Source organism: Mobula birostris, chromosome 10 (genome assembly GCF_030028105.1).
Source record: "Mobula birostris isolate sMobBir1 chromosome 10, sMobBir1.hap1, whole genome shotgun sequence".
Lineage (NCBI taxonomy): Eukaryota > Metazoa > Chordata > Chondrichthyes > Myliobatiformes > Myliobatidae > Mobula > Mobula birostris.
The window spans coordinates 68051785-68064025 of record NC_092379.1 but is presented as its reverse complement, the minus strand read 5'-3'; the positions used below and the strand labels follow the sequence as shown (position 1 = coordinate 68064025).

Below are 12241 nucleotides of genomic sequence, written 5' to 3'. Positions count from 1 at the left end.
GGACAGCTGCACCTCCCGCTCTGCCATTGTGTCACTCCGCGTCATCTCGCTGCCTGCAGACAAAGATTGGCTTGTTTTCATTGCGAATGTGATTGAATATTGTGCAGTCATGAGCAAACATCCAACTTCTGATTTAGTTCTGACTTTAGAGGAAGGAATGTGTTTTATGATATATTTGGAACTGATTTTTTCCTGCTATTAGGACCTGATGGAATTCTACATCGATATCATGGTACTGGATAGATTTATCTGCAAAACCCTGTAATCAGACTTCGATCCTGACACAGAGGGAAGTTTGAATATTCTTTCCGTGATGCTGTGGATCCGTTCTCCCCAGCGGCTCGCATGTCCTTCCACATCCTAAAGACATGATGATTCATTCAGTTAGTTGGCGGGCGTAAATTACCCTCAATGTAGCTGGCTGGCTGAAGAAACAATGAAGCTAGAAATGGATTGGCAGGTGTAACAGAGTGTACGTTGCGGTGATTTAACGATTGTAGTTAATAGGGATTGTTCTGTAAGTACACGGTATTTAATATACCGTCTGCATTCATCACACACTGAACCAGCAGAATGAAAAGAATAGTCACCCGGCAACAAGTAATCTCATGTACATCTTTATTTCTTTTTGGATCACACACATCAATCTGGGTGTACCTTTTGTAGAGGTAAACAGTGTGAACGAGAGCGGAAGCACAGAATATGTAAATCGCAACGGACTGCTGATCATAGCGGACATTCACTGACGGAGCCTCCTTGATCAAAGATCCAGTGCAGGTAAAGACAAGAAATTGAATGACAAACTCGGTCTATGTATTCCCGTTACATAAGTTTAATACGATTCGATTGAGAAAATTGTGGACAGTATATCCTGCGAGTTTGCAAGCAGGGTCTCGATGTAAACGACCGTAAAACCAACCCAAAGCGCCAACAATTTGAGAAAACTCCTGAACAGGTGTTACTTCTGTCCTATTTTCTGCCTCTTTTGCTAGCATGTGGGGATTTTACATCGGAGATCTGAGGGTTTTCGAGTGAAAATTAAGTTGAGGACGTAATAACAGCAACAAACTGCCCTAAATTGATAATCAAATCAGAAACAGGTTTAGCATATCGTGAAGTTTGTTAAAATTGCGGCGGTAGTACAATGCAATACATCATAAATGTAAAAAACTGAATAACAGTAAGTATTTATGTGTATACTAATTACAAACGTAGTTAAGTTAAAACAAGTAGTGCCAAACACAGACAAAAAGTAGTCAGGTACATAAAGAGGTCAGGGTGTTTCCAGGAAAGGAGAGAGCTGCGTGACGCAAATCACGATTGAAACAGCCCCGAGGCGCTGCAGTACAAGCGCTTATTGCAAACCACCCAGAAAGCATATGAGGGAAACAATTTCGAGTTTACGTTTGGTTCACTTTATCAGCCTTTCTGACTATATCCAGCACGGAATGAGATGTCATCACAAGACCACTTAACGCAAGGTACAGAGACTAATAAAATCCTGTGACCCGCGGTCTCTGAGAACAAGGTGTGGGTCTCAGCCGTTTGCGAACTCGTCTTTCAAGTTTCCATCCGAACGTGTAGTCATGGAGAGTTAGCACACAGTTCATATTGCCTGTCTAGTACTCTTGTGAGGAAAGTTGCCGAAGAACTTGTTGGATCCATCTAGCAGAGCGTGCTAAAATCTCAAGTGCTGCATTGTTATTTTAAGATTTATTTACAGAGCGAAAAACAAAAAATATTAGAGGAGAAATGTAAGGGACATAGCTAAAGTTGAAAGTGAGTAGTTGTAGAATCAGAAGGCATGGGTGAAAGGACGTTGTTTAAATGTAGCGAAATTGAAGTGGGGATGGCGGGTTCTGTCCCGCAGAGGACAGTTGGCAGCTAACAGACAATTCCCCTGGCCTCCATGGTTCCAGTAACGATAGTTCCTATCCGGACAAGTACTGGAATCGCCAAAGTAGAGATGTCATTGAGTGTGTGCCTTCAGGACCCTCTACTTCCTCCCTCATGGTAGCAATGCGAAGAAAGCATGCCCTGGGTGTTGCTAGATGTCGTCCTTTAGAGGTATCGCTCCTTGAAGTTGTCATGGATGTTGGGGAGGCCAGTGCCAATGATGGACTGTCTGAGTTTATAATTTTCTGCAGCTTATTTCGATCCTGTACAGTGGTCATCCACCGACGCCCTAACAGATGGTGATGCAGCCAGTTAGAATTCTTTCCACGGTGTAACATTGTCTCTTTGTATTCTCAGTTATCAATGCTTCATGGATACAACCTGAAAAATCTCATCCTCTTGATTTAGTTTAGTATTTAACTATATGTTTAGTATTTTATTCCTATCTGTGAAGTCAGAAAAGCTCTTTACAAAGTCAGAGTTTTATTTCAATTGAATTGCAATTTCACAGACATCTACTGCCTATAGACATAACATTTTCCTGTGAATTGCCGGAAGTGTGAGTGCAAAATGCTCTTTTTCCCAAAGTGATTGCCACGGGCTTTCCATTGAGACAGTAAGTTGGCACTATGTAGTACAAGGGTTTCTGTCACTTCACTTCAAGTTGGAGACTGATTAATGATAATATTGGAGAGTCCAATCATTTTGATCATTTTGATTCACCTTCAGTTCTCTATGTTCTGACCTTCACGACAGGTCCTTCTTTCTAAGAACATTGAGAAGGAAGCACGACTGCCCTCAGAATCTCTTTCTTCAGGTTGACTAAGGCAAGGTGAGTAAATGCAATTGTGTATTTTCTAGTTGCTTGCATTAAGCCAAACGTTATTAATGATGATTTGCTTTAGAGTCATGGATATGACTGCTATGAAAAAACATAACTCATTCTGTCATCTTCTCTAGAAGCAGAAACAGCACACACAAACGGAGGCTCCCTGAGCATCTGAGTAAAGCCCTGTTTTCACTGGATCGTTATACACGCCCACCAATGAGAGACAGAGGTCAAGAATGGGAGGGTCAAGCTCCAGGTAGGTTGGAAATTACACACATTGTTTCAACTCAGCTCCCCTGCATCAACAAAACCTACAAGAGCAGAAGCCATACAGTGCTCAGTTTTCTCTTAACAACAGAACAGACCTGGCTCTTAGGCAGATTAAATCCCTTTTGTTTGTTTTTGAGATGTGGGTATTGACATGAAGAACAACAGCTATTACATCCTTGAGCATGTAGCTGGGTCCTGCCTTCCTGAAAAGCTGCACTCAGGACCTGTCTGATTCCATCTTGGGGTTGGCTGATGATTTCATCAAGGTAGACAGGGAGATATTAAAGGAACAGTGATACCTTTCCTCTTAATCATGGTGCATTATGGAGATGAAGATACATGAGGAAATGTTATCTCACACTAAAACCCTGATCCATTCTCTTAGAGGTCTTCTTATTATTAAAATAGCTTAAGCAGGCAGCATCTTGAAATCTTGTGAGTGCCATTCACTTCATCCTCTGTGTGGTACTGGTGGAAAATGTGACTATTTTGGGTAGCATATAGTGCACCAGTCCACCTTCTTGTGTGCTGCTGGAGCTTGATTCATTATTTGAAATTAAGGGGTAATCCTGCATGCATCTGACTTCTGCCTCACAGATAGTGGAAGGTTTTAGGGGTGACAAGAGTTTTCAATAGGATTCCCCCATCCTCCAATCTTCTAAACTACAATGGTGACAGGCCCAGAGCTATGATCCACCTCTTAAGTATAGCTGTTTCAGCCTCCAGTACATTGTCATGAATATACTTTGGTCTCTCTAGAAAAGTAGCATATCCTTTTATAGATATGGGGTACAACAATGCTCACAATAATCCAAGTGCAGTCTGTCCAATGCCTGATTAAGCCTCAGCATCATATCATTATATCATATTCTAGCCTTCTCAAATGTTGCATTGTCTTCCTTACAACATTAGAAAATAATGTACATTTTCATTCCTTCTACCAAAATGCCTTGCACTTCTCTACAACATATTCCTTCTGCCACTGCTTTCCTATTTCCTGATCTGTCCAAGTCCTTCTGCAGAATCCCTGCTTCCTCACCACTGACATCAATGGAACACCACTAATCTCTGGCAGCCAACCAGCAAAGGAATAAAGAGCAGATGTATCAGTCGTGATGAAAGACCTCAGCCTGAAAGATCAGCTCTTTATTGCCATCCATTTGTATGTACTACCTGACCAGAGTTCCTCCAGCATTTTATGTGTGTTAGCTTTATTCTCACTGTTTGCTTTTGGCCGGTCAGCCAATCATATATTCATGCTCATATCCTTATGGAACCTTATCTTCTTTCCAGCCTTCTGTGTCAAATGCCTATAAAATATCCAAGTAAGTAACATCTACTGTCTCTCCTTTGTCTATTCTACCTGCTATTTTCTCAAAGATGGTGAGCAGATTTGTCAGGTAAGACTTCCCTTCAAGAAAGCATACTGAGTTCTGCGTATTTCATCATGTACCTTCAACTACTCTGAATCTCATCCTTAATAATAGATGCCAACCTCTCGCCGGGTGTGTTTTGGAGAGTGTGGAGGGCTGTCAGAGGTTACAATGATAGGATGCAAAACTGGGCTGACAAGTGGCAGATGGAGTTCAACCCAGATAAGTCTGAGGTGGTTCATTTTGGTAGGTCAAATATGATGGCAGAATATACTATTATTGGTAAGACTCTTCGCAGTGTGGTGGATCAGAGGGATCTTAGGGTCCAAGCCCATAGGACACTCAAAGCTGCTACATAGGTTGACTCTATGGATTAGAAGGCATACTGTTCATTGGCCTTCATCAATCGTGGGATTGAGTTTAAGAGCCGAGAGGTGGTGTTGCAGGTGTATAGGACCTTGGTCAGACCCCACTTGGAGTACTGTGCTCAATTCTGGTCATCTCAATATAGGGAGGACGTGGAAATCATAGAAAGGGTGAAGAGGATATTTACAAGGATGTTGCCTGGATTGAGGAGCATGCCTTATGAGAGTAGATTGAGTGAACTCGGTCTGTTCCCTTTGGACCGACGGAGGATGAGATGTGACTTGATAGAGGTGTACAAGATAAGAGAGGCATTGATCGTGTGGATAGTCAGAGGCTTTTCCACAGGACTGAAATGTCTAGCACCAGAGGGCATAATTTTAAGGTGTTTGGAAGTAGGTACGGAGGAGATGTCAAGGGTTTGTTTATTACGCAGAAAGTGGTGAGTGTGTCAAATGGGCTGCCGGTGGCAGTGGTGGAGGTGAAAATGATTGGGTCTTTTAAGAGACTCCTGGATGGCTACATTGAGCTTAGAAAAATAGAGGGCTATGGGTAAAGCCCAGGTTTTTCTAAAGTAGGGATACGTTTGGCACAACTTTGTGGGCCGAAAGGCCTGTATTGTGCAGTATGTTGTTCTATGTTTTTGTGTTTGAAATCAAATTAGCTGACCTATAGTTTCCTGACTTTGGCCTCCCTCCATCCTGAAATCATTCCAAGGACCAGCGATTCTTGAAGGATCACTACAGTTACTACACAATCTATTTAGCGCCCTGTTTTAGAGCACTGAGGTATGGACCATTTCCATTAGGTGACTTACCTACCTTCAGACCTCTCAGCTTCCCAAGCACTTTCTTCTTAGTAAACACAAATACACTACCTCTGCCCCTGATGCTCAAATTTCTGGCATGCTGCTGGTGTCTTCCACTGAGAAGACTGTCACAAAATACTTATTCAGTTCATCTGCCATTTCTTTGTCCCCATGATGGACTTTGCAGTGACAGTTTTCCGCAGATCTGTGTTCAGCCTTACCTCTCATTTACTACTTATATCTGAAACAGTAAGCTTTTTGTTTCCTCTTTTATAGTATTTCTCAGCTTACCTTCATTTTTATCATTTCTCTCGTTAATGTTTTTTTGCCTGTTTGCCTTCCGTTTGGTTTTTAATAATTTGCCAATCCTCTAGTTTCCCTTTATTATTTGCTACATTGTATGTCCTTTATTTTGCTTTAATGTTGTCTTCACTTCTCTTTTTGTCATGGTAGCCTCATCCTCCCGTTAGACTGCTTCTCCTTTGTGATGAACTGATCCTGTATCTTCAAAATTGGCTGCCAGGGGTTGATGTTGTTCTGCTGGGTTCTGTGTTGGGACTACTTCTTTTTACATTGTATATCAATGACTCATATGATGGAATGATAGCTTTGTGACAGGTGATACAAAGATAGGTGGAGTCTTGAGGAAGCAGGGAAGCAAGGATTTAGGCAAATTAGGAAAATGGGCAAAAACGTGACAAAAGGAATATCGTTTTGGGTAATACTGTATATGGCCAGGCACTTTGGTAGAAGGAAAACAAGTGCAGATTATTCCCTAAACAGGGAGGAATTTTTTTTAAAAAATTGTACTGCAAAGGGACTTGGGATTCCTCATGCAGGATTCCCTAAAAGTTCAGGTTGAGTTGGTAGTGAGGAAACAAATGCAATGTTAATATTAATTTTGAGCAGACTAGAATATAAAAGCAAGGATTTAATGCTGAGGCTTTAGAAGGAACTGGTGAAGCCTCTCAAAGTATTGTAAGCAGTTTTGAACCACTAATTTAAGAAAGGATGTGCAGACAGAAGAGGTTCATGAGAGTGATTCCAGGAATGAAAGGATTATCACAAGAGAAGCAATTAGTGGCATTGAGCCTTCACTTGCTGGAATTAGGTAGAATGAGGGGGAATCTCATTGAAATGTATTGCATGTTCAAACGCCTGAATATCTTATATGTTGAGAGGATGTTTACTACGATGGGAGAGTTTCGGACCACAGGGCACACCCTCAGAATTGAGGGATGTTCATTTACAGCATAGATGAAAATGGTATTTTTTTTAAACCAGAGGGTTGTGAATCTCTGGAATTCCTTACCACTGGCTGATGTGCAGGGCAAGTTATTCAGTATATTTCATGTGGAGGTTGATGGGTTCTTCAGTAGTTGGGTTATGAAGGTATCGCGGAGAAGGCAGGAGAATGGTGTTGAGAGGGAAATGGACCAGGCATGATGAAATGTCAGAGCAGACTCGATGCACCAATTGGTCTAATTCTGCTCCTATGTCTTTTGCTGTAATTATTCTCAAAAAGTCCAACCATTAATCTTCTATCATCCCTGCTGGTGTTACAGTCCAGTGAAATTTGGCCCCTCTTCTCTCCTGCTTCTATAATTCCCCTTATTGGCCTGTAATACCGATACATCCATTTTTATCTTCCCCCTTTCAAACTGTAGGGTGTATTCTATATTAGTATGATGACTGTCTCCTAAGGGTTCCTTTACCTTAGGCCCCTTAAACAAATCTGATTACACAACATCCAATCCAGAATTTTCCCTCATGTTCTCAACCAGAAGCTGTTTGAAAAATGTATCTTACAGGCATTCTAGAAACTCTTTCTCTTGGAATCTAGTACCAAAATGATGTTCCAATAAACCTGCATATTATAATCTCCCCGGACCAACATGACATTACTCTGTTTATATGCTTTTTCAATCTTTCTTTGTAGTTTGTACCCCACATTCTTGCTACTATTTGGAGGCCTATGTGAAGCTCCCATGTGTGTGTTTTTTAAAACCTTGTTGACTGCATCTTCTAATTATATACCTTTTCTTCTGAGTGACTTTATTTATTTATTTCATTAAACAAACAACGCCATCCCAACACCTCTGCCCAGCTGCCTTTCCTTTTGATACGATGTGTATCCTTGGATGTTAAGCTCCCAACTGTGATCTTCCTTCAACCATGACCCAGTGATGCCTACATCATCATATCTGGCAATCTGTAACTGTGCTATAAGATCATTTACTTTATTATATTTACATCATGCATTGATATATAACAGATTCAGTTCTGTATCACCACCTTTTTTAATTTTGTCTCCATGGTCTGAAGCTAATTTGAAGACCAAACTTTGTCTTATTCATATATTTGGAGATTTCTGTAACCTCTCCTGGATTCTCCTTCCCTTTAATGTTACCCTGACTTTTTCAATGTACTCAACCCACCCCCTACAATTTAGTTTAAAGCCCATCACAGCCCTAGTTAGGCAATTTGCCAGGGCTCTGGTTGCAGCACAGTTCATCAGAACAGCTCCCTTTCTCCAACACCCATGCTAATCAAAGACTGATCATTTATCTGAAGAAAATTCTTTTTTCACTATCCGAGGATGGCTTGTCTGACTTTGTCTGACTTTAATAGAAATTGCTGAGTGGCGCTCCCTTCAAGTGGCGCCCAGGGCACGTGCCATGCCTGCCATTCCTTAGATATGCCACTGGTCTCATCTTACTCTTCCTGAAGTCCACAATCAGTTCCTTCACCTTACTGATGCTGTGTGCAACACCACGCAGCTATTAGTATATCTCACTCTTCAATATCACAGAAAATAATGAAGCAGAACCATAGAACATTCACAGTTTATGAAGAGACATTCGGTCTTTCCTGTCAGTGCTGATCAATATAGAATCACCAATCTGCTTCAATCATCAACAGCATGTCCATGCCACTGATGCTTTCATTAGACACTTTCAAATATTCGCTTTTCTAATCTTTATACGTTCATGCCTCACCTATCAGTCCATACTGTGATCCAGACCAGTAAAGCGTCCTGCATGAACGGATAACTACCCTCCATTATCCTCTTACCTTTTGGTCAATTACTTTAAAACTAAAACTTTCATTTCCATATTCACCAAAAGACACATTCCTAGTGTTTGTACGCTCCTTTACAGAAGTAATTCCTTCACTTGAACTCGACCCATTGTCTTCAGTGAAAATTCCACTCAACAGCCTTTGTCTCATAGAATGCAGCATAAAATAATCGATTTTTCTTTCAAAACAACAATCTGATTAAGGAACTCAGCAGGTGGAAGAAATTATCAACGTTACAGGAATCGCCGAGTTCCTTAGCAGATTGTCTATTATTGCCGATTCCAGCATCTGCAGTCTTTTGTATTTTCCCTCAAATCGAAACTTTTTAAGTTTCTCTAGTATCTACGTACATCTCTCGGTGCTCTTTATCACACCATTTCATTTTTCAAGTGATGTAGTCAGCAGAAAATTCAAGTTTCAAAGGACTTGAAGTATGCAGTGTATGCAGCGTACAACCCTGAGATCCGTCTTCTCCACAGACGGCCATGAAACAGGGGAAACCACAGACCCCATTCAACCCCTGCTCTGCCACCCACGTGCAAAAAAATACAAATTGCGCAAACAGCAACAAGAAAGAACGAGCGAAAACGCAGAATACGAAACAATTTTAAAAAGAATATAGAATCGAAAAAGTCTATATTCAGTGCAGCTCAGTCTTCATTATCTTCATGTCGCCCCAATTCAATATCGCATCAGCCAGATAGCACCATGTAAAGTATGTTGGAGGTAGCATCATGCTATGGGGATGCTTCTTAGCAGCAGGGACTGGAAATCGGGTCAGGGTTATTTCTTAGGCAGTTCGAATGGGGCACGACTGCGCAAGCACATGGAGGTCAGACAGTGAGAACAGCAGGAAGAATTTAAATGCGAGCAGAGTTGAGAAAGTGATGGTTATTTCTTTGGCAGTTTGAACGGAGCACGACCAGGCAAGCACGTGGCAGTCGGCCAGTGAGAACAGCAGGAAGAGTTTAAAAGGAAGACAGATTTACAGAGCAGGCATCAGAATAGTGGGAGACAGAGTAGGAAGGCTTTGGCTCAACAGGGCTTGGCGATAAAGGGTCGAGGTCAGGTAGGTAATCCGTTTAAAATAAAGACAGAGAGTGTGTCATAGTATGGTCCATGAAGTACATATTCCGGTTCATGGTCCGGTCCATAGTGCCTTATTCCAGGGTTTCTGGATTTTCCCCAGTATCTGTTGTAGGCAACGATTCTTGTTTTGGGGCTGAGACATAAATTCCTCTGCAAACCACAGATTCCCCGCTGGACTGTCCTGTTACCCTCCCTGTCTTTTCCCCCCTCGCCTGACATTCTGCCTGCATGCCTCGCCTGACCCTCAGCCTGGATACCTCGCCTGACCCTCTGCCTGGATACCTCACCTGACCCTCAGCCTGGATGTCTCGCCTGACCCTCAGCCTGGATGCCTCGCCTGACCCTCTGCCTGGATACCTTGCCTGACCCTCAGCCTGGATGCCTCGCCTGCATCTGTTCCTGGATGCCTCGCCTGTATCTATGCCTGGATGCCTCGCCTGCATCTCTGCCTGGATGCCTCACCTGAATCTCTGCCTGGATGCCTCGCCTGACCCTCTGCCTGGATGCTCGCCTGACCCTCTGCCTGGACGCTCGCCTGACCCGCTGCCTGGATGCCCCGCCTGACGATCTGCCTGGATGCTTCGCCTGACGATCTGCCTGGATGCCTCGACTGCATCTCGGCCTGGATGCTTTGACTGCATCTCTGCCTGGATGCCTCACCTGACCCTCTGCCTGTTTGCCTCGCCTGACTCTCTGCCTGGATGCCTCCCCTGACCCTCTGCCTGGATGCCTCACCTAACACGCTGCCTGGAAGCCTCGCTGGCATCTCTGCCTGCTCACCAAGCCTTGATACCCCGCTGGTATCGCTGAAATTTTACCGCCGGACTAAGTCTGGAGCCTTGTTAGGTGAAGATGTGGAACTGGCTTTCGTTGCATGGTATTCTCTCTATGTGTCCACACCTTCGCTAGGTAGGTATGGCCATTTGCCACTCCCTAGTGTTGGGATCTGTTTGTGTCCTCGCCTTCGCTAGGTGGGTCCGGCTGTTTGCCACCACCTTGTGTTGGGATCTATCTCTTCATGTTCAACGTACTGTGTATGAGTCCCGGCCCTACGCCCTTTCCCAATGAGAGGTCCGGGCTCTGTGTTCCGTGCTCCTGTCTCTTCTAGTCCAAGGCTCCATGCTCCCGTCTCTTCTCGTCCAAGGCTCCGTGCTCCTGAAGGCCTTCGTCCTGTCCGTGCCTATTCCTGTCCTATCCGAGTCCTGTCCATGTGCCTTTACCTGTCCTTGTGTCTCGACCTAACCAGGAGTTCCTCACCCGAGCCATGTCCAGACCTGTAGACTCGTTTTGTCCTCACCTAGTTCTGTAGTCCAAGCCCGAGTCAACTCCTAGGTATTGGGTCCTTGCAGAGTCTCTGGCTCGGAGATCATACCCAAGCCTTGAAGTACCCTAGACTTAGGCCTCAAGACCCCAAGCCTGTCTCCAAGCCTCAAGCCTGAAGACCCCAAGCCTGTCTCCAAGCGTCAAGCCTGAAGACCACAAGCCTGTCTCCAAGCCTCAAGCCTGAAGACCCCAAGCCTTTCTTCAAGCCTCAAGCCTCAAGACTCCAAGCCTGTCTCCAAGCCGCAAGCCTCAAGACCCCAAGCCTGTCTCCAAGCCTCAAGCCTCAAGACCCCAAGCCTGTCTCCAAGCCTCAAGCCTCAAGACCCCAACCTCCAGTCCTGCAGTCATGTTATGTCCTTGCCTGGTTCTGGGGCCCGAGCCCGAGGCAAGACCCAAGTTCTGGGTTCTTGTCCAGTCTCTGGCTCGGGGTTCAAGCCCAGGCTCCTAGTTCATAGTTCCTTGTCCAATTTCTCTGTTTCTTGTCCATGTCCTAGCCCAGGTCCTGCATCCTTGTCCTGTTCCTAGTACTTCAGTGTCTGTGTCTTGCATTTAGGTCCACCATCAACGTCCCCCTTGTGACATAGTATGTGTGTGAGGCCAGTTTTCTGTGCTCGATGTCAGATGTGGGAAGTCCTAGAGACTCCTGGCCTCCCGGATGACCACATCTGCACCAGGTGCGTCGAGCTGCAGCTCGTTAGGGACTGCATAGGGAGCTGGAGGTGCAGCTTGAGGACCTTCCTCTGGTCAGGGAGAGTGAGGAGGTGACAGACAGGAGCTATGGCAAGAAACAGGTACCAGAGAGTACCCCAGTGGCTGTCCCACTTAACAGTAAGTATTCCTGCTTGAGTACTTTTGGGGGGGGGCAGGGAATGGCCTACCTGGGGGAAGCAATAGTGGTCGTGCCTCTGGCACAGAGTCTGGCCCTGTGGCTCAGATGGGTAGGGAAATGAAGAGGATGGCAGAAGTGATAGGGGCTCTATATTTAGGGGGTCAGGCAGGTGATTCTGTGGAGCAGGAAAGAAGCATGGATGGTAGTTTGCCTCCCAGGTGCCAGGGTCCAGGATGTTTCTGATCGCGTCCACGATATCTTGAAGTGGGAAGAACAGCCAGAGTTTGTGGTACATATTGGAACCAACAATATAGGTAGGAAAAGGGAAGAAGTCCTGAAAAAAAACTACAGGGAGTTAGGAAAGAAGTTGAGAAGCATCA

General features: G+C 44.3%; 1 long non-coding RNA gene across 5 annotated transcripts in view; it reads left to right on the top strand.

Annotated features, from left to right (window-relative positions):
* Positions 1-213: 213 nt before the first annotated feature.
* The window catches only part of LOC140204088 (uncharacterized), a 29066-nt gene continuing 17038 nt past the window's right edge, over positions 214-12241 (top strand). Inside the window, exons 1-3 of one of the 5 annotated variants that reach the window (XR_011887523.1) lie at positions 214-777; positions 2653-2728; positions 2857-2981. This is a non-coding gene — a long non-coding RNA (uncharacterized lncRNA). Of the gene's footprint in view, positions 778-1409; positions 1482-1570; positions 2513-2652; positions 2729-2856; positions 2982-12241 lie in introns of those variants that run through there. The other 4 variants (XR_011887524.1, XR_011887525.1, XR_011887522.1 and 1 more) reach the window with 4 other exon arrangements.